General features: G+C 40.2%; 1 protein-coding gene across 12 annotated transcripts in view; it reads right to left on the bottom strand.

Annotated features, from left to right (window-relative positions):
- The window catches only part of fam110b (family with sequence similarity 110 member B), a 161,240-nt gene that overhangs the window by 85,663 nt on the left and 55,725 nt on the right, over nt 1-19,852 (bottom strand). For 6 of the 12 annotated variants that reach the window (XR_010974975.1, XM_068030885.1, XM_068030884.1 and 3 more), the window contains exon 2: nt 16,174-16,260. The exons of 1 other annotated variant lie outside the window; for it this stretch is intronic. The gene's annotated coding sequence lies outside the window, so the exon portion shown is untranslated. Of the gene's footprint in view, nt 1-6,486; nt 6,568-13,416; nt 13,529-15,011; nt 15,092-16,173; nt 16,261-19,852 lie in introns of all 12 variants that reach the window. 5 more of the 12 variants (XM_068030883.1, XM_068030882.1, XM_068030879.1 and 2 more) reach the window with 4 other exon arrangements.

Here is a 19,852-nt window from a genome sequence, read left to right as displayed (position 1 = left end):
ACATCAACACTTTCCAATCTCTCACCATATAAGAAATATTCTGCACCTCTGTTCCTCCTACCAAAGTGGACAACCTCACACTTATTCACATTATATTCCATCTGCCATGTTCTTGCCCACTCACTCAGCCTGTCCAAATCCCCTTGAATCCTCTTTGCACCCTCCTCACAACTCACATTCCCACCAAGTTTTGTGCTACCTGCAAACTTGGAAATATTACAATTGGATCCCCACATCCAAATCATTAATATAGACTGGGAACAGCTGGGGCCCAAGCACTGATCCTTGTGGTACCCCACTGGTCACAGCCTGCCAATCTGAGAATGACCAATTTATTCCTACTCTGTTTTCTGCCTGTTACCCAATCCTCAATGCATGCTAGTATATTAGCCCCAATCCCATGCGCTTTAATTTTGCTTAGTAACCTCGGATGTGGGAGTTTGTCAAAAGCCTTCTGAAAGTCCAAATACACCACATCCACTGGCTCCCGCTTATCCACTCTGCTAGTAACATCCTCAAAAAACTCAAACAAGTTTGCCAAATGTGATTTCCCCTTCATACATGCATGTTGTCTCTGCCCATTCAGACCATTATTTTCTAAGTATCCAGTAATCACATCCTTTATAATAGATTCTAGTATTTTCCCTACTATCGATGTCAGGCTAACCGGTCTGTAGTTCCCCATTTTCTCTCTCCCTCCTTTCTTAAATAGTGGAGTTACATTTGCAACCTTCCAATCTGCAGGCCCCATTGCATTATCCAATATCTCTGTAGCCATCTCTTTCAACATTCCAGGGGTGAAGATCATTGGGTCCTGGGGATGTCATCTTTCAGCCCCATCAATTTCACCAATACTACTTTTTTTTTTAAAAAAACTAATCCTGATTTCTTTCAGTTCCTCATTCTCACTAGACCCTTGGAGCTCAATTATTCGGGGAGACTTCTTGTATCTTCGTCCATGAAGACAGACACAAGGTAATTATTTAGCTTCTCTGCCATTTCTCTATTTTTCATTATAAATTCTCCTGTCTTTGCCTGTAATGGACCCACATTTGTCTTTGCTAATGTTTTCCTTTTTACATACCTATAGAAGCTTTTACAATCCATATTTATATTTCTTGCTAATTTATATTCATATTCTATTCTCTGTTTTTCAATTTCTTGGTCCTCCTGTGCTGGATTCTAAAATTCTCACAATCCTCCAGCTTACAACTTTTTGGCAACTTGATCGAATACTATCTTTAAACTTCCTTTGTTAGCCAAAGCTGACTCGCTTTCCCTATTCAGTTCTTTTCCATCAAAATAATGTATTTTGTTTTTAAAACCATGCACTAATTCTTTAAATACAAGCCATTGCCTATCTACTGTCAAACCTTGCAATGTATCTTTCCAATCCACCACAGCCAACTTGCTGCTCATACCTTCATAATTGCCTTTGTTTAGATTTAACAATCCAGACAGACAGACATACATCCAGACAGACATCCATCAACCAGTTGGGTTTTTATGACAACTCATCAGTTTTTGTGGTCATTTTATCTGATGCCACCCCACAAATGCCCAGATTTATTGAATATAATTTCCCAGCTTACTACAGGGGGATTTGTGTTCACCTCAGGGTTATTAGTCCGGTAGTACAACTACAAAGCTACTGACTGTACACCATAAAGGGCAGGTTCACTATTCATCATTGTGGAGTAAGTGTAAAATTGCTTTCGGTGCTACTTTTATGTGTATATACAGAAAAGCTGATGGATCAGAAACTTAAGTCCATTTGCACTTAATGAAATGGATAATAGGAACGATTTATTTGTCAGTTTCCAACAGTTCCAGGAAAATCTCTTTGCTCATCTTTTTTGCGCTCACCAAGTGATAATTAGAGTTTGGGGGTGGGGGGGGGGGGGGGGGGGGGGTGGTGTGGGGGCATTCCCAAGTGACAAACATCATATTTACTTCCAATGTAAAGCCCTCAACCTGAAACAGCACCCTCTACTGCACCAGTATGACATCTTCGGTTCCGAACACCAGCCGTCATATGGGTTAAGCGTGATTGTTAACTTATGACAAATTAGAGGTATTGATTTTCTAGCCAATAAATTAATCCATCCAGATGGTTAGAAGATACATTACTGTGGCTTCACTCACACAGAATCCTTACAGTGCAGAAGGAGGCCATTCGGCCCATCGTATCCACGCTGGCTCTCTGAAAGAGCAATTTCCTGAGTTTCATTGCCCTGCCTTCTCCCTGTAACCCTGCACATTCTTCCTTTTCATAGAACTGTCTAATTCCCTTTTGAATGCTTCAATTGAACCTGCCTCCACCACACTCTCAGGCAGAGTATTCCAGATCTTAACCACTCGGTGCGTGAAAATGTTTTTCCTCATGTCACTTTTGCTTCTCTTTACAAATATTTTAAATCTGTGCCCTCTCGTTCTCGATCCTTTCACAAGTGAGAACAGTTTCTCTCTATCTACTCTGTCCAGACACCTCATGGTTTTGAATACCTCGATCAAATCACCTCTCAGCCTTCTCTTCTCCAAAGAAAACAGTCCTAACTTCTCCAATATATCCTCATAACTGAAATTCCTCATCCCCGGAACCATTCTTGTGAATCTTTTCTGTACTCTCCAATGCCCTCACGTCTTTCCTAAAGTGCGGCACCCAGAACTGGACGCAATACTCCAGCTGAGGCCGAACTAGTGTCTTGTACAAGTTCAATATAACCTCCTTGCTCTTGCACTCTATGCCCCTATTAATAAAGCTCAGGACACTATGCTTTATTAACCGCGCTCTCAACTTGCCCTGCCACCTTCAATGACTTATGCACATATGCACCCAGGTCCCTCTGCTCCTGCACCCCCTTTAGAATTGTACCCTTTATTCGATATTGTCTCTCCATGTTCTTCCTACCAACATGAATTACTTCATATTTCTCTGCATTGAACTTCATTTGCCAACGCACTCAACAACTCAGTCAGCACTTCCTGCACAGATGCCATTTTAGGTTTTCCTGCTCTTTGTAGCTACTAATACTGCATAATTTCCTGAAAGCTAACATTTCTTTGTCACAGCTCTGAACAAATTGATTTACTTAAATTATTTGGCATTTAGTATTCATTTTGCAATATTGGAGTTCCATAGTTTAGAACCTATGTTTGAGGGCTGAACAAAAGGTTTCCTCAGCCAAGTTCACATGTGTACCAAAATCTTAAGCAATCTGCATAAAAACTTACATGTGTGTAAAAATCAGCATAATCCTGTGAAAGATTTGTACCTTTGTTGTGGGTAAAATGTTGGAAAAGGTTATAAGAGACAGGATTTATAATCATCTTGAAAAGAATAAGTTCATTTGCGATAGTCAGCACGGTTTTGTGAAAGGTAGGTCGTGCCTCACAAACCTTATTGAGTTTTTCGAGAAGGTGACCAAACAGGTGGATGAGGGTAAAGCCGTGGATGTGGTGTATATGGATTTCAGTAAGGCGTTTGATAAGGTTCCCCACGGTAGGCTATTGCAGAAAATACGCAAGTATGGGGTTGAAGGTGATTTAGAGCTTTGGATCAGAAATTGGCTAGCTGAAAGAAGACAGAGGGTGGTGGTTGATGGCAAATGTTCATCCTGGAGTTTAGTTACTAGTGGTGTACCGCAAGGTTCTGTTTTGGGACCACTGCTGTTTGTCATTTTTATAAGCGACCTGGATGAGGGTGTAGAAGGGTGGGTTAGTAAATTTGCGGATGACACGAAGGTCGGTGGAGTTGTGGATAGTGTCGAAGGGTGTTGTAGGGTACAGAGGGACATAGATAGGCTGCAGAGCTGGGCTGAGAGATGGCAAATGGAGTTTAATGCGGAGAAGTGTGAGGTGATTCACTTTGGAAGGAGTAACAGCAATGCAGAGTACTGGGCTAATGGGAAGATTCTTGGTAGTGTAGATGAGCAGAGAGATCTTGGTATCCAGGTACATAAATCCCTGAAAGTTGCTACCCAGGTTAATAGGGCTGTTAAGAAGGCATATGGTGTGTTAGCCTTTATTAGTAGGGGGATCGAGTTTCAGAGCCACGGGGTCATGATGCAGCTGTACAAAACTCTGGTGAGGCCGCACCTGGAGTATTGCGTGCAGTTCTGGTCACCGCATTATAGGAAGGATGTCGAAGCTTTGGAAAGGGTGCAGAGGAGATTTACTAGGATGTTGCCTGGTATGGAAGGAAGGTCTTACGAGGAAAGGCTGAGGGACTTGGGGTTGTTTTCGTTAGAGAGAAGGAGGAGGAGAGGTGACTTAATAGAGACATACAAGATAATCAGAGGGTTAGATAGGGTGGATAGTGAGAGTCTTTTTCCTCGGATGAGGATGGCAAACACGAGGGGACATAGCTTTAAGTTGAGGGGTGAAAGATATAGGACAGATGTCAGAGGTAGTTTCTTTACGCAGAGAGTAGTAGGGGCGTGGAACGCCCTGCCTGCAACAGTAGTAGACTCGCCAACTTTAAGGGCATTTAAGTGGTCATTGGATAGACATATGGATGTAAATGGAATAGTGTAGGTCAGATGATCGGCGCAACATCGAGGGCCGAAGGGCCTGTACTGCGCTGTAATATTCTAATTCTAATTCTTTTACATCTCATACTTTCTCATTAGGTCTCCAGTCAGCCTCATCAGTCTGGACAGCATGGTAACTCAGCAGAATGAAATGTACATCTTACTATCTTACAATAAAGAACTTTTTTTAAAAAAGTGAGTTAACAGGACACTCCAGTTGCTTACAGAATGAATTGGCTGCCCATCTATGCCAGTGAATAATGTATGCTACAGTATGCCCAGAGGAGGAATTTAAAAAAGAGAGAGACTAAGGAAAAGAAAATGGATAAAAATTCCTCACAGCCACAGCATCAAATTCAAGTGTTGGGCAACCACAAGACTGAAACAATAGAACCACATTTATGACTAAAAGCAGTTATGGAATTTATATGTAAATTCAGACAAATTAGACAAGTTCTCCTGCTTTTCTATTAAATCATATTTATACGGTAGAACATTTCCATAATTTAGAAGGTTGAGAAAAGTAAATGAATTTTCACTGTATCCTGCCCAACAGTTAGGAGCACATGGGATTTACATGTGGAGTCTACCTGCCAGCTAACACTGCTTCGTCTCCACATGCCTCTAATGACTGTGGCCTGAAGCCAACCTTGTGGAGAGTAGTTTCATGCTGGGCGGGCGTTTTAAAAACTCGCTGGTTGAGCAAGCAAAACACACTAGAGGGACAATTTTATTGGACACGCTGCAGGTTTGGAGCCTTGCTAATCAGCAGTGCAAAAATCAATAATAAAAACAAGAAATGCTGGAAATACTCAGCAGGTCTGGCAGCATCTGTGGAAAGAGAAGCAGAGTTAACGTTTCGGGTCAGTGACCCTTCTTCGGAACTGGCAAATATTAGAAATGTGAAAGGTTATAAGCAAGTAAAGCGGGGGTGGGAAAGAGATAACAAAGGAGAAGGTGTAGATTGGACAAGGCCACAGGTTAGCTGACCAGAAGGTCATGGAGCAAAGGCAAACAATATGTTAATGGTGTGTTGAAAGACATGTTTGTACTTGCTGCTGTTCAATCTTCAGTCCGTTAACACCCACACCATTAACATATTGTTTGCCTTTGCTCCATGACCTTCTGGTCAGCTAACCTGTGGCCTTGTCCAATCTACACCTTCTCCTTTGTTATCTCTTGCCCACCCCCGCTTTACTTGTTTATAACCTTTGACATTTCTAATATTTGCCAGTTCCGAAGAAGGGTCACTGACCCGAAACGTTAACTCTGCTTCTCTCTCCACAGATACTGCCAGACCTTGAGTATTTCCAAGCATTTCTTGTTTTTATTTCAGATTTCCAGCATCTGCAGTATTTTGCTTTTATTTTAGTGCAAAATCAATAACTTGGACTCACTGTCCAATATTTTCTGCATTCATTTTAATTAGGCGTAAAATCATGGGCAGCACGCTCCTGAATTTTCAATATGTAGAATTATAAGATTAACTCAGTTTTCAACAACTCCGTATACAAATCAGACACTCATTTTGTACCTTAAACAAGTTATTAGCTGTGAAGTGAGAGATGTTATTGTAAGACTGGAAAGCCATCATAGAAATTGCCATTTAAAAATACCAAATTATGAGTTTTCAGATTCTACCAGACCATGTGATATCAGTATTAAAAAATACGTGGCGAATAATTTTTCAAAACCAGAAAAGCTACTACCACCTACCTTCTGCTTAGATATCCCTGTTCTACAACTATCTTAATCTTCTTTCGAAAAGTATGTCAATTACATGGAGATCATCATTTCTTGAATTGGATTTTCTGTGAACTGGCAGGCGTTTGAAAAAGGATTCTCTAGTAGTAACTAATAAGATTTTCAAAGAGTCTCTCTCAACATTGCGGAAAGCCATGTGTACTTAACAAAAACAGCTGTTTTTGAAACATTATAAACAAACCTTATTTACCTTTCCACACAGCATACAACCAGGATTTTCCAAGGTCACTAAGTTCACCCACATGTAGAGAACATGTCTTTCATTTGAATTCTATATAAAGAAATTAATATTTATATATAGAAATGGCCTAAATACTACAGAACAAAAACAAATGCAACAGGCTGTGTTATTACTATATTCTGGATCATTGGGCACTTCTGTGATACACCCAATGTCCACGTTCATACGTCATGGATCAGGACATGATGGCTTCTCTATAAATGCAAACTTATTGAATGTAGATTATCTTGACTTGACCAGGGAGAAATACATGAAAGCATTGCAAAAATACCTTAAAATTATCAAGTTGCCTAAAAAGGTATAACCAATGCTATAGATTTTACTACTCACTTACAAACACAATACATTCATTATTTCTGATCTGACTTCAAATTACTAGAATAAAGCAATGCTTCTGAGGATGGTTTCTTCCAATCACACCTGGGTAAAACGTAGAACAGAAGGGGTTGTTTCCCCCCCAGAGAAAGTTTCCGCTGTTCACTATTTGTAGAATTGTAAATTCCTTCTTCATTTACCATTTGCAATGAATAGTGAGCTTCCCCTTACTGGGAATTCTACAGCTGGATTCACCCAGCAGCACAAAATGTTTTGACATGTGGGACTTCAGTTGGTCATTTCTGTTAAACTAAATTCTTTGACAACTTTTATCAACTTTAAACACAACCACAGAGCATTTCTATTTTAGCACCAATTAATGTTTACTAAATGCTGAACATCTAAACACAAGCTGTTTGCACTTGCTCACAGCACTCTCTTAGAGTTTTTTTTATATAAAAGAGTTACATCTTAAAATTCCACTGTTCTTCCCTTAGCCAGTCACACCAGAGTCTCCAGGAATTAAAAGTTAAACAACAGACTACAACATATAATGTACTGGGCAAATTGAAGCTACTTGGTGAATCTGCATGTCAAGTCCTTTTAAAAACAAACTCACTATTTTTAATTCCCTGGTTCAGTAAAGGCAGAAACCAACATTGCTATTTTATTATAGTTTCAGCTACTGCTAGAGGCCAGACAGGAATTACAGAAAGCTGAAAAAGGACCAAAAATATGGCTCAAAGTTAGACTTCACGAAATGGAACAGCAAAGGCTTTTCCCATTTGTCTTCAATGACAGCAAAGTCCCAAAGCAGCTTAAGCTTGTGGTGCATGTCTGAGCAGTCATCCTTCATAATATAGAGCTCCAGGCATGCAATGGAAATTGTTATGGACAGTACTGAAAGGGTGGTACGTAGGCAGTAATTTCTGGACACAGGTGCTCTTATAGGATTCCAGTTGGGCCAGAAACTCTTGGAATGAATCATGAATATCATGGCGAGCCCATTGATGAGAGGGAACCAATCACAATCAAACAATATTCAGCAATTCATGTTGAAGCTCCTGAATTTGTGGAGATGAGTGTTGAGCAAGAGATCTTGGTGACTGGCAAAGTTGTAACTCTGTTAGCTCCCTATGCCAAGGGTGGCAAAATTGGTCTGTTTGGCAGTGCGAGTGTTGGTAAGGCCATACTGATCATTTTTTATTCTTTCATGGGATTTGAGCAACATTTGTTGCTCATCTCCAACTGCTCATGAGATGGTGGTGATGAGCCGCCTTCTTGAAACGCTGCAGTACATCTGATGTAGGTACACCCACAGGAGGGAGTCCCAGGTTTTTGACCCAGAGACGGTGAAAGGAATGATGATATATTTCCAAGTTAGGATGGTGTGGGGCTCGGAAGGGAAATTACAGGTGGTAGTATTCCCATACATTTACTGCCTTTGTTCTTCTAGATGGTCGAGTTCACTGGCTTGGAAGGTGCTGTCAAAGGAGGCTTGGTGAGTTGCTGCAGTGCATCTTGTAGATGGAACACTCTGCTGCCACTATGCATCAGTGATGGATGGAGTGCTGATCAAGCGGGCTGCTTTGCCCTGGATGATGTTGAGATTCTTAAGTGTTGTTGGAGCTGCATTCATCCAGGCAAGTGGAGAGTATCACACTCCTGACGTGTGCCTTGTAGATGACAGACAGGCTTTGTGAAGTAAGGAGGTGAGTTACTTGCTGCAGCATTCCCAGCCTCTGACCTGCTCTTGTAGCCACAGTATTTATACGGCTGGTCCACTTAAGCTTCTGGTCAAACTAAACATCCCCCTCCCCCACAGGATGTTGATGGTGAGGGATTCAGCAATGGTAATGGGGTTGAACGTTAAGGGGAGATGGTCAGATTCTATCTTGGAGAAGGTATTGCTTGGCACTTATGTGGTGCAAATGTTACTTGCCACTTATAAACTCAAGCCTGAATGTTGTCCAGGTCTTGCTGCATGCGGGCATGGACTGCTCGAGTATCTGAGGAGTTGCGAATGGTACTGAACATTGTGCAATCATCAGCGAACATCCCCACTTCTGACCTTATGATGGAGGGAAGGTCAATGATAAAGCAACTGAAGATGGTTGAACCTAGGACACTACCCTGAGGAACTCCTGCAGTAATGTCCTGGGACTGAGATGATTGACCTCCAATAACCACAACCATCTTCCTTTGTGCTATGACTCCAAAGAGTGGAGAGTTTTCCCCAGTTCCAATTGACTTCAATTTTGCTGGGGCTCCTTGATGCCACACTCGACGAAATGCTGCCTTGATGCCTAGGGCAGTCACTCTCACCTCATCACATGGAACTTATTAACAATTAACAAAAGAATTTGTACAAAGAATGAGATAATGGTTGCAAGGAGGGGGCTTTCAAGTCACACTGACTTGCCTCTTAGAACCAGAGAGGTGTGTCAGCCTTGCAGTCTGCATTGACTGATATTCAATTGATATTAAGTGGAGTGGACTTCTATTGCTCTGTTTAAACCAAGGATGGGCAAACTGCATCCTGCGGGCCACATCCAGTCCATGGGACCTTTTCATCTGGCCCTCGAGCTGCATTGCGTCCGTAGAGACTTGCCAGGCCTGCCAGGGGTCCAGGAAATATTCTGAGGAGCAAGAATTGGAGACTTTGAGAGGGGAAGGAACTCAGATTACCTGCTTTTACCTGCATAGAGTGACCTTTAATGAATGACAACAGGAAGTAGTCCAAGATGAGCCAATGAGCAGTGGCCAGAGGCAGGCAATTTACGAGGTGGTAAAGTGCGGATGCCATGAGAGAGGAGGAGAAAATGCTCATGGAGGAGCATTGTGATTTACTATACATGTAACGCTCTGATTGTCTCCTGATTTCTGCCGACTCAGTGTTAAACAATGGAACAGATTTAGCTGAACTGATTTAAAGTGTCAGTCAGAATAGTATAGGTACGTTACAACATTTACCAGTAACTGTGCCTGTCAAACTTTTTCATTGATCTGGCAAATACTTATACTGTTCTGATTTCAATGATTTATTGATTATTTCATCCCTATCCATCATACAAAAACACCACCATGGGAAAATCTGATATCTGTAAGTAAATACCTGCTTTCTTAAAAGCATTAAAGTACTCCAAGTTTAAATACAGCACTTTCATAAGTATTGCATAGCATTATCATTTAGATAGGGAGAGGTCCACGATTGCTAATCCAATCTAACTAATTAACTAACCTAAGAAGGGTTCTTCATAATAAATGTCACAGCAAATTTTAATGGTAAATGTTGGTAACACAATTCATTTTGTGTGTGCAGCCCTCAAGAACTCACCAAAACTTGTTAAGTGGCCTTCCACCCAAATAATTGCCCACCCCTAGTTTAAACCAATACTGAAGATAATTTCATTCACAAGTATTAAATGAAAGCTTGCCAATATCTTCAATTTTTTTTTTAAATATAAAAATAATTTTAAAGAAAAAAATGCACTGATCTAAAGAGGTCTAAAGCAACTAAACTTTCATAAACTCAATGACATCTGATATTCTGTATACGCAATTTGATTCTAGCTCTGTGAACAGCTGCTGTTACTGAACTGCTGTTTTTTTTATTTTAAAAAGCAGTAGTGACATACTGGTTCCTTGCGTGATTATAGTAAACAAAAACTTAACCTTTTCTGACATTATTAGTTTATTTGTGGTTAATGTTTGTGAATTCATTAGTACTCAAAGGCTCCATTGTCCAATAGCATTATGCAATTAATTGCTTTAAAATAAAAGTTTTCATCGTGCAGTTTCGAGAATGATATTGTCATGCTAGGCCCCAACCTGCCAAGAATGAGGCACATCAATTATGTCATGAACATTGATTTTTAACTGTTACTGGAGCGAGGAAATGGCTTGTTAAACAGATCAGCCGTGGCTGGAAAAGACATTTGCATATTAACAGACAGTGATTAGAGGGACAAAGGACCATTCCGACACATTCAACCCACAATGGACATTGATCACCAGGTATTGTGGCAACCTGGGTTTCCTGAATTGTGCAAACAGTTTGAACCGAGAGTCTCTGTTTGTTCCTGGACTGAAGATCTCTCCTGTCTGCTTCCATCTCTTTCTCACAAGCCTCTGAATCCACTGAAGACACATGAACCTGAAAAGTCTCCTACAGCAAACAAGGTTTAAGAAGAATACCAAGCCCCAACAAAAAGCAAGATCCACCTACAATCAAGGATTCTACAGCGAGCTTGAAGAACAGCAACAAAAGCTCTTCAGATATTGCCTCAAACTTTTCCACTTTATTTTTTCGTCTGCTCTTTTCCATCTCGATTTGCATGCATCACGTATGCATGCCAGCGTGGGCGCGTTATGTAACTGTAGGTGTTAACCGAGTTAAACCTAAGAAAGCCCGTTTGTGCTGGTTTCTTTGCTTTGTAATTGGAAAGCAGTGAACAAGGATCCACCAAAGGAGAACTAAAAACACTGTTTAAAATTAAACCCTGTTACGCTAAGACCAGGTGAAGGCTGAGAGGGAACCCCTACACACCTTTCTCACCTGGTCGTAACAATATTGTCGTTTATGTTTCTCAAAATTGCTAAACGTGTTTGAGAACAATTCAGGTTACTTTGCTCCTTGTCTACTGCTCTGTACTTGGGCATTATAAAAAAATGTAATATCCATTGTCAGCTTTCATTCCCTTTTGTACACTGCTGAAAAACAAGATTTTCATAAGGGATTCTTGGAATGTGCAATAGATTACAATTTAAACTTTAGTAAAAACTAAAAAAAAACATAATTTTTGACCATATACTTCTTTCTAAAATGGTCTGTTTTTTGTTCCAAGTTATTTTTCTTTGACATTCCCAGTTGTATCTCACATTACTCATGTTACTTCCTCTGCTCATTATGCTAATGTAATACATTACTACACTTTGTGAAGATTGTTGTACTAAAAAGCAAAGGAGAAATAGTCATTCACCATCTATTTTTCTTTAATTGCCCCAACAGAAGTTTTTGTAAATTAAAACAAACGTGTAAAAATCCAATCTCTGCTCTTCCAGAGGTGAAGGCACTTTTTCACTACTGCAACTTATACTCAAAACAGAGAAGCAAAAAAACAGGCAACTCTTGCTGCCATTTTGCAAGTTATAATTTTTTTTTAAGCAGATGTCGGTGTTGACAGAAAGTGAACAAATTAACAGATAAAGAGGAAAAATAACTTCTCCTTTCCTAGACACTCTTATCTGATAAAAACACAGGAGACTTAGAAAGGCCAACATCCTGGAAGGCATTCTGTTTTGTTAGTTGCATGAAAATAGCTCTTAATTAAAGAGTAGCTATCTCTGGAGTAATGGACAGTCTTTACTCCACTGAGGAATAAAGGAAAATCAGCAAAGCTGCAGATTCTCAGCCTTCCAACTGTACAAGAGGACAAAAAGCAATAGCTTGCCACAGCTATTCATAGATATTACTCAGCAAGTGCAGAATTTCCTCTCTGAAACTACTTTTTACTCTGCAGCTAAAATGCTTTTGCTGACCAGCCAAATGCAAACCGAAGTAAAGAGGGCACAGTAAAGCAGTATTAAAATGTACTGATTAAAATATATTAGCCAATTAGTCACAGATCTAGAAAATTTTAAACTAGCCTCGTAGTTAACTTGGAAGTGTGGTTATTGCATTAAAATGCTTGAAACTAGTCAAAATCAAAATTGTGTTTCCATGAAAACTGACTGCATGTAGGATCATTCTACACATTTATTGTACCACAGGCCTGGCAATTTGTAAAATCCATTTTTTGCTTCTGCAAATCAGAATTTCTCAAGACAATGTTATGAGCATTGAAAAAATTGTCAACAGATTTCCCTCAGAACTAACAATAGATTTTACCAGAAATAATGGCACCAGCATTTCAATGCGTTAAAAAATGTTTTCTCAGACTATGTATATACCAGATCATTTGGTCAACTGCTGCCATTCTCCCTGTTGTTTTGGCCAAATGTGCAACATCTGTAATATCTCAATTGGTTTGCAGCAACCACATTGGATAAATCACATCTCCTGTAGTAGAAGTGCTCCAGTGGTCTGATGGAAATGTAGCACATGCTCACTCAGGAGTGACATCAACTAATCTTGTGTCATCTATTTTCTGCCTCGCAAGCAATAAATTAGATATGGCCGAGGAAACAGACTTAACACATAGCTTCATAATTAACTATTTTGGTAAAGCATGAAAATAAAACTCCCTAACAGCACTGTGGGTGTACCTACACCCCAAGAACTACAGCAGTTCAAGGCGGTGGCTCACCACCACCTTCTCAAGGGTAATTAGGGATGGGCAATAAATGCTGGCCTAGCCAGTGACACCCACATCTCATGAATGAATAAAAAGGTTCTGATGATGTATTGCACGGTGTCCAATAAAACATTTAAATACAGACTACGAAATTAGATGGACTAGCTGTAACGTCAGACTAAAACCACTCTAATAAATGGCTATCTAGTAATTTATCCAACAATAGGGAGTATCAAATGTACTTAATTTCCTGAGAGAGGTTACTAACCACAAGCCAAACTTCCAAGATTGTAAAACTTCTGTTATTCTCCACCAAATGAGGAACCAGACAATATCTCTTTTTATGCTTCAATGAAGTTGATATTCGTTGCAGTGCACCACTGGTGGGAGAGATACAATTACCATGTGACAAGTTTGCATAAGCAGTTTCCATTATAGATATGGAGAAATGAACTTATAGTGGAAATAACAATGTATGAGTTTAAAATGAATTACTTCTGCATGCCCTAGTCCAATTATGCCAAGCCTCTAACCCCACTCTACCTGAAGCACTAGATTTTGATTTCCCATGAGCAATGCCAAGGGAGATCGACAAGTTAAAATTAGTGGATTGAAAATAGTTTTCCAATATGCACTCCAGCCAGCAAGCACGTGGAAAATTTAGCCTTAAATGTTTAAAGCTGCATCCATCAGCCACCTAAGAGTATTAGCTGAGGAAATTATAACAGCTCTGCCTATATAGGACCTATGGCCCTCTTAGTAGAGAGAAATGGACGAGGGTAGTGATGCCTATGGTACTTGCATATTGTGAACTCTGATGCCCTAAGACACAAAGGCATTATGTGGATCAATTTCTGATATTTCCTGCTGTTGGGACTCCCTCAGTATGGCTACAAAGCTTTGTGGGAACAGACCGATGTGTGGCTGCAAATTGTTAAAGTCATTCATTAGCTGGTTCCCCAGCATGGTGAATGTCAAGAGGACAGATTGATTTAGATCAGAGCTTAAGGTCTCTAAAGCCTCAGTCACAGCATTCATTAAGAAAAAAACATACATTTATATAGCACCTTTGACAACTTCAGGCTTAGGCCAAAATTATGACTGAAAAGATGCGGTCAAATAATACAACAACTCACCAAAACCACAGTATCGCCTGACAGGTGGTGTATAGATGCATGATTCTTATTAGCTCCTGGTCCACCAACTCCTCAAATTTAAAATTCTCATCCTCATGTTAAAAGTCTATCCACGGCCAACTTACCTATCCCTATATCTGTGACATTCTTCTGTCTTTAGGGGAGACGGTGGCTTAGTGGTAATGTCAATGGACTAGTAGTCTAGTGGCCTAGGCTAATACCCTGGTGACAGGTTCAAATTCCATCATGGCAGCTGGTGGAATTTAAATTTAATTAGTAAAAAAAATCTGGAATTCTCAGTAATGATGGCCATGAAACCATTGTCGATTGTTGTAAAAACCCATCTGGTTCACTAATGTCCTCCAGGGAAGGAAATCTGCCGTCCTTATCTGGTCTGGCCTACATGTGACTCCAGACCCACAGTAATGTGGCTGACTCTTAAATGCCCTCTGAAATGGCTTAGCAAGCCACTCAGTTTGAGGGCAATTAGAGGTGGGCAACAAAAGCTGGCCTGCCAGCGATGCCCACGTCCCACAAAATTTTTTTTTTTTTTTAAAAGCCCTGCAACCCTCAGAACTATGCATCCCTCCAATTCTGGACTCGTGCACCCACTTCCTTCACTAGCTGTGCTCTTCAGTCATGAAGACCTTAAGAGAATTCCCTCCCTAAACCTCTTCTCCTCGACGACACTGGTTAAAAGTTCCACTTTGACTAAGCTTTTGGTCACCTGTAGTAATGTTTCCTCCTTTCTTCTTGGTGTCAATTTTTGTTTGATTACGCTTCTGTGAAGAGCCTTGGGATGTTTGACTGCAATTAAGGTTTAATATCAATACAAGTTGTTGGTCCATGTTGCTGCAATTGATGCAATCCTTGGACAAGCTGGGATGTAAACAATCCCAAGGTCCTAACGAACAGCCAATAAAGTACTTTTTTTATGAATTGTAATGTGGGGAAACATGGTCGCAATTTTCATGCAGGAAGATGCCACAAACGGTATAGAAATCAATGACCAAATAATCTGTTCTGGTGGTGCTCGTTGTGAGATAAATGTCGGCCAGGCCACCAAGAGAACTTCTCCACTTTGCTACAGGATCTTTTATGTCCAGCTGTGTAGACATACAGGGCCTTGGTTTACCATCGCATCTTGTCGAAAGAAGCAGCCATTTTAATCAAATTAACATAGCTACTTCTAAATGCACCTACATGCAATTTAGCCAATCAAGGTAACAGTCAATGTTTCATCAGTATGCTTGTAGTAATTATTTAATCTGAACACTTGAATCCAAACAAAATAATTCAGTAAGTTTACTGAACTTCTTCACAGAGCTTTGCTTACTGCAGCACATTACAGTGTCACACACTTCAGTTGTATTTATTTTCACGCACACTTGCAAATGGGGCTGTTACATTTTATCTACAAGGGCTGAAATTACAAAGGCCCTGGTGCTGGCTTCCAGCCTCGCTAGCAAGCTGAGGTCAAGGAATTGGGCCTGCAGGGTTAGCTCTATTTCCAACGGAGCTTGGTTCTAGTGAGGCTCTAAGTCCTGGCAGAACCTTACTGTTTCAACAATACTTTCAGCATTTCAAATCTGACTAAATGGTAATTATTGACAGTAGAAAAAGGAAAACACAATAAAGTTAAGCGATAATTTGAGCACTATTCATTGATGTTACCACCTAACTGGTGTCAGGTGTGACATTTGGTGTGTGTGTGCGTATATATAGACAGCGGGCAGATTTGGAAGGTAAATTGCATGAGAAAATTCTTACAATACCAGACCGAGACAGGTGTGCCTGCAAATCTTTCCTAATTCAGCTGGCAGACAACACAAATAGTTCTGGGCCTAAAATAACAGTTTAAAAGATGCAGTCAAATAATATCAACTCACCATAACCATAGTAACAGACAGGTGGTGGGTAGGAGCATTTTGCCTTCTGTATCTCACTGGAATAATGAGATCCTTAGAAAAGAGGATCTAAACAAAAAAAAAATGAATATGATACAAATGTGCCATAAAAATAGAGGTAGCTTATTTGCATAACCATTGAATTTATATAGCAACTTTTACATAATAAAATATTCCAAGGCACTTCACAAGAGCATTAGCAAACAAAGCTCGACACTGAGCCACATCAGAGAGATATTAGTACAGGGGGAGGTAGGTTTTAAGTAGCATCTTAAAAGGAGAAGAGAGAGGCAAAGAGGCTGAAAGTTTTAGGAAAGGAATTCCAGAGTTTAAGGCCTAGGTTGCTGAAAACATGGCTGCCAATGGTAAAACTATTAAAATTGGAGATTGCAATAGCCAGAACTGGAGAATGCAGAGATCTCGGAGGGTTGTAGAGCTGGAGGAGTTTACAGAGATAGGGAGGGCCAAGACCACGAAAGGATGTGAAAACAAGGATGAGAATTTTTAAAACAAAGCATTGCTCATCTGGGAGCCAATACAATAGATATTGAGTGAAGACGACTTGGTGCGAATTAGGATTCGGGCAGCAGAGTTTTAGATGACGTCAAGTTTACAGAGTGGGAGGTCAGCCAGGAGAGCACTGGAATAGACAAATCTAGAGGTTACAAAGGCAGGAATGATGGTTTCAGCAGAAGATGAGCAGAGGCAGGGCTGGAGATGTTGGTGTTAGGGGTGAACTAGGCAGTCTTGGTGACGGCAGGATATGGGGTTAGAAGCTCAGCTCAGGGCAAAAAAAAGACAAAAAAGTTATGAATGGTTTGGTTCAGCCTCAGACATTTTCCAGGGAGAGGGATGAATGTGGTGACCAGGGAATGGAATTTGTGGTGGAGACCAAAGGCTTCAGCCTTGTATTTAATTGGAGGAAATTTCTGCTCATCCAATACTGGGTGTCAGACAAGCAGCATGACAAATCAGAGGCAGCAAATAGTGACAGAAATGGTGGTGAAGTTGAGCCGAGTGTCGTCAGCATACATGTGGAACCTGATTTTTTGGATGATGTCACCGATGGGCAGCATGTCGTGAGAAATGGGAGTTGGGGGGTGGGGGGGTGGGTGGGTCCAGGATAGATCCCTGGAGGACTCCAGGGACAGTCAGAATGGAGGAGTGGTATTGGAGGAGGATGGTACAATGAACCACATCGAAGGCTGCAGACAGGTCCAGAAAGTTGAGGAGGAATAGTTTACCATGGTCACAGTCACATAGAATGTCATTTGAGACTTTGATAAGGGCCATTTCAGTACTGTGATCGAGGCAGAATCCTCATTGGAGATTTCAAATATGTAATTGCGGGAAAGATGAGCATGGATTTGTGAGGCGACAACACGTTCAAGAACTTATAAGAGGAAAGGGAGGTCGTCAGAATCTGAGGAGAGGGAAATGTTAATATCAGCTAACATGAGGCTTGGGATGGTACGCTAACGAAAGTCGAGAGGGCCAGAAGTGAGTTTTATGGACCAGGATCAGCTCAGCCAGGGCATGAAGGGAGACAGGACCCAAACTACAGAAAGAGAATTCAGGGCTAGGACAAGATCGAATCCATAGAGATAGCTGAATAGATGATCTCAATCTCAGTGACAAAGAAGTCCATGAGTCCCTCATGTTTGTTGTTGGAGGTGAGGGTGGAGGGGACAGGGGTGAAAGGTTTAAAACAGTTTGTAACGGAGAAGAGAAGCTGGGTGTTAATCTTTGCATTCCAGAATGATACTGGAATAGTGAGCAGTTCTGGCAAGAGAAAGCAGGATCCGATAGTGCTTTGTGTAGTCTAACTAGATCTGGCGATGAATGGTTGAACTAGCTGTCCATTATGTGCTCTCAAGTCTGTGTCCCTTGGATTTAAGGGACAAAATAGCAGCTGTTACACTAGCAGGACAGGGAGATTAAGTCTGCAGATGATTGTAGTTCAATATCTATGTACAACCTATTCAGTCAGGAAGATCAGTATTATAATTCAAATGTGTTTTTTTTAAAAATAAGGCCCTTGATCAGTTCATAGCTTCATCACATTCAGCTTTGCTTTGAAGTAAATCTAACTTAAAAGGATTATTTAATTTTCTCCAATGAAAAAGTAATCAAAACATAAATTCTAGTACACTTTTAATTAAAGGACTGATTAATATACAAGGCTACTAATCTATCTTTGAGGGTTCCAGATAATCTACACCAGCTCCTATTGCTGTCAGCAGCCTTCTTGATCACAGCGCAATAATGTCCTATCTGTGGTTTGCTTACAACAGTATGGATTGGTGTCAGAGCATGCGACCTGGCATCTGCTCAGAAGATTTATAAGGCATAAAATAAGTATGTAATTTATCCTCATTTCCCAATCCATGCCAATTTTTTTTGTTAAATTTGAAATATGTTATTGTTTCCAACCATAATAATTGAAGAAGTGGGCAGTGCTGTGCTTCAGAACCTATTTTCAATTCTGGTTTGACAGCTAATCTAGACTGAGGAGACAAAGTCTGTTCGCGTTGCCAGCGTTGGGCAATCCCACTCCAATTTTCAGTAACTGTGAATTGGCAGCATATAACAGCCCAGCATTTAGCACTAACCATTATACTGGAAAATTCACCTATAGATCTTAAGGATGAAAAATGAAACAGAAGCTGCACTACTACTTTTGCATAAGCGCAAAGCAAGTTCAAGCATGCAATACAAAAATAGCTCAAATGACACCAAGGACACTAAAGCCATGAGGATAAAGACCACCCCAGACCTTCTCATATTGGTTTGCACTTGCAAAGTGAAAAACAACTTTTGTCTTAATGTCAAACTTAGAATTTAGATAAGTTATTGGGGAAAAATATTGTGTTACTTTACCATATAATTAATTGGTGCTGTACCTCATCTGGGAGTACCTACTCTGGAGATTTGTGCCAAATCTAAAAAGTGTTCCACTCCAAAGCAATGACAGCCTACCTCTTAAATCTAAACTATTTTAATTTTAAGGGGATTATTAAGTTCAAATTTTCATTAGGCAGTTGGTAGCAATCATAGTATTCATGATTCTACATCCTAATGTAGATTGCCATTTTGTTGCAAAAAGGGATAATTTCTCTCATTATTCTATTCTTTGGCTCAGACTCACTGCTGTGGAAAAGCATCAAGCAAAAGCCAAGAGAGGAAGGAATATTAAAAATAAACATTTATTCCCCTTTTTGCATGCTTTCAGTTCAGAATATTGCTAACAAGGTCTGAAAGCAGGCATGGGTCAAGAGAGAGAAAAGTTACTACCCACAATAAGAATCAAAACGTTCAACTTGCACTGCACATATATTCAGATTGCATAATAAACTACAGTAAAGCTCAACCATTAAAAATAGTCCCTTAACTTTAAACTGTGCAAGATATGACAAATTTCAGTCCATTTACTCAACTCCTTTGATGATTGCTTGACAATTACCACATTTAAATCAAATACAAGCAATCATATGTAAGTGACCTGTCTATCCATTCTTAAGTTATTTATCAATTTCAAAATATAAATTAGTGTTCTGTTGCAGGCACCACTGGGGTAATTTGTAAAGGTCTTGGCGAGCCCTCAAAGCCAGGGAGAAACCTGTGGGTCACTTTAGATGAGGCTTATATAATTCATATAAAT

The sequence above is a fragment of the Heterodontus francisci genome, chromosome 5 (assembly GCF_036365525.1).
Source record: "Heterodontus francisci isolate sHetFra1 chromosome 5, sHetFra1.hap1, whole genome shotgun sequence".
In the NCBI taxonomy this organism is placed as follows: Eukaryota; Metazoa; Chordata; class Chondrichthyes; order Heterodontiformes; family Heterodontidae; genus Heterodontus; species Heterodontus francisci.
This window is presented reverse-complemented; position numbering and strand designations above follow the sequence as displayed.